Consider the following 3457-nt stretch of genomic DNA (forward strand, 5'->3'; position numbering starts at 1 on the left):
AGCTGACAGTCTTCTCTTTGAGATCAGGAACATGACAAAGATGTCGACTCTCGCCACTATTGTTCAACATACTACTAGAAGTCCTAGCAAAAGCAATCAGACAACAAAAGGAAATAAAATGTATTCAAATTGGCAAAGAAGAAGTCAAACTCTCTTTCTTCGCAGATGACATGATATTTTAGTGGAAAAGCCAAAAAACTACAACCCCAAATTACTAGAATTCATACAGTAATTCAGTAATGTGGCAGGATACAAAATCAATGTACAGAAATCAGTTGCTTTTTTTTTTTTTTAGGCTTTACAGTAATAGGTTTTATTTATTTATTTATTTCAGCGTAACAGTATTCATTGTTTTTGCACCACACCCAGTGCTCCATGCAATACGTGCCCTCCCACCCCCCCACCCCTTCAAAACCCTCAGGTTGTTTTTCAGAGTCCATAGTCTCTCATGGTTCACCTCCCCTTCCAATTTCCCTCAACTCCCTTCTCCTCTCCATCTCCCCATGTCCTCCATGTTATTTGTTATGCTCCACAAATAAGTGAGACCATATGATACTTGACTCTCTCTGCTTGACCTATTTCACTCAGCATAATCAATCCCAGTCCCATCCACATTGCTACAAAAGTTGGGTATTCATCCTTTCTGATGGAGGCATAATACTCCATAGTGTATATGGACCACATCTTCCTTATCCATTCGTCCATTGAAGGGCATCTTGGTTCTTTCCAGTTTGGCAACTGTGGCCATTGCTGCTATAAACATTGGGGTACAGATGGCCCTTCTTTTCACTCCATCTGTATCTTTGGGGTAAATACCCAGTAGTGCAATTGCAGGGTCATAGGGAAGCTCTATTTTTAATTTCTTGAGGAATCTCCACACTGTTCTCCAAAGTGGCTGCACCAACTTGCATTCCCACCAACAGTGGAAGAGGGTTTCCCTTTCTCTACATCCTCTCCAACACACGTTGTTTCCTGTCTTGCTAATTTTGGCCATTCTAACTGGCGTAAGGTGGCATCTCAATGTGGTTTTAATTTGAATCTCCCTGATGGCTAGTGATGATGAACATGTTTTCATTTGTCTGATAGCCATTTGTATGTCTTCATTGGAGAAGTGTCTGTTCATATCTTCTGCCCATTTTTTGATATGATTATCTGTTTTCTTATACAATAACAATGAAACTGTAGAAAGTGAAATTAGAGAATCAATTCCATTTACTATTGCACCAAAAATGATAAGATACTTTGGAATAAACCTGACCAAAGAGGTAAATGATCTATACTTAAGGAACTACAGAACACTCATGAAAGTAATTGAAGACACAAAAAGATGGAAAAACATCCATGCTCATGTATCGGAAGAATAAACACTGTTAAGATGTCTATGCTGCCCAGAGCAATCTATACTTTCAATGCCATCCCAATCAAAATACCAATGGCATTTTTCAAAGTGCCAGAACAAGCAATCTTAAAATTTTAAGAAACCAGAAAAGACCACTAATTGCTAAGGAAATGTTGAAAAAGAAAAATAAAGCCAGGGGCATCACGTTGCCTAACTTCAATCTATATTACAAAGTTGTGATAACCAAGACAACATGGGACTGGCACAAAAACAGACACACAGACCAATGGAACAGAGTAGACAGCCCAGATATGGACCCTCAACTCTATGGTTAAATAATCTTCGACAAAGCAGGAAAAAATATCCAGTAGAAAAAAGACAGTTTCTTCAATAAATGATGTTGGACAAATTGGACAGTTATATACAAAAGAATGAAACTTGACCATTCTCTTACACCATACACACAGATAAACTCAAAATGGACGAATGACCTCAATGTGATACAGGAGTCCATCAAAATCCCAGAGGAGAACATAGGCAGTAACCTCTTCATCATCAACCGCAACAACTTCTTTCAAGACATGTTTCCAAAGGTAAGGGAAACAAAAGCAAAAATGAACTTTTGGGAATTCATCAAGATCAAAAGCTCCTGCACAGTCAAGGAAATGGTCAACAAAACAAAGAGACAAGCTGTGGAAGGGGAGAAGATATTTGCAAATGACACTACAGACAAAGGGCTGATATTCAAGATCTAGAAATAACTTCTCAAACTCAACTCCCAAAAAATAAATAATCAAGACAAAAAATGGGCAGTTAGAATGGCAAAAATTGACAAGGAAAGAAACAAAAATGTTGGAGAGGCTGTGGAGAAAAGGGAAAACTCTTATGCTGTTGGTGGGAATGCAAGTTGGCATAGACTTTTTGGAAAAATTGTAGAGGTTCCTCAAAATAGTAAAAATAGAGCTATCCTATGACCCAGTAATTTTACTACTAGGTATTTACGCAGAGATACAGATATAGTGAAAAGAAGGGCCATATGCACCCGAATGTTCATAGCAACAATGTCCACAATATTCAAACTGTGGAAAGAGAAAAGATACCTTTCAACAGACAAATGGATAAAAAAGATGTGGTCCATATATACAATGGAATATTACTCAGCCATCATAAAGAGTGAATACCCAAATTTTGGATCAATATGGGTGGGACTGGAGGAGATTATGCTAAGTGAAATAACTCAAACAGAGAAAGACAATTATCATATGGTTTCACTTATTTCTGAAACATAAGGAATAGCATGGAGGACATTAGGAGAACTAAGGGAAAAATGAAAGGGGGGAGAATCCGAGGGGGAGATGAACCGTGAGAGACTAGGGACTCCAGGAAGCAAACTGAGGGTATTAGAGGGGAGGAAGGCAGAGGAATTGGTTAGCTTGGTTATGGGTATTAAGGAGGGCATGTGTTTCATGGAGCAGTGGGTGTTATACACAAACAACGAACCATGGAACACTACCTCAAAAACTAATGATGTACTGTATGGTGACTAACATAACATTAAAAAAAAAAAGAAATGTAATAAATAAATAAATAAATAAATAAACTAAAATCAAGACCTAGAAAGAAATAAAAATACTCCTAAACTATAAGGCTTAGAGCATAGTAGCAGAAAATGACACTTGCTTTAATTAAAAATATAATTTGAAGAGACACCTGGGTAGCACAGTTGGTTGGCAGCTGTCTCCTGGTTTTAGCTCAGGTCATGATCTTAGGGTCCTGGGATTGAGCCCCACATTTGGCTCTGCACTCGGACCAAAATCTGCTTCAAGATTCTCACTCTTGGGGCACCTGGGTGGCTCAGTGGGTTAAGCCTCTGCCTTCGGCTCAGTTCATGATCTCAGCGTCCTGAGATCAAGCCCCGCATCCATCTCTCTGATCAGCAGGGAGCCTGCTTCCCCCCTCTCTCTGCCTGCCTCTCTGCCGACTTGTGATCTCTGTCTGTCAAATAAATAAATAAAGTCTTAAAAAAAATTCTCACTCTCCTTCTCCTTCTGCCCTTCTCCCAGCCTGCTTGTGCACTCTCTCCTTCTCTCTCAAATAAATAGGTAGATAGATAGATAG

Source organism: Martes martes, assembly GCF_963455335.1.
Source record: "Martes martes genome assembly, chromosome: X".
In the NCBI taxonomy this organism is placed as follows: Eukaryota; Metazoa; Chordata; class Mammalia; order Carnivora; family Mustelidae; genus Martes; species Martes martes.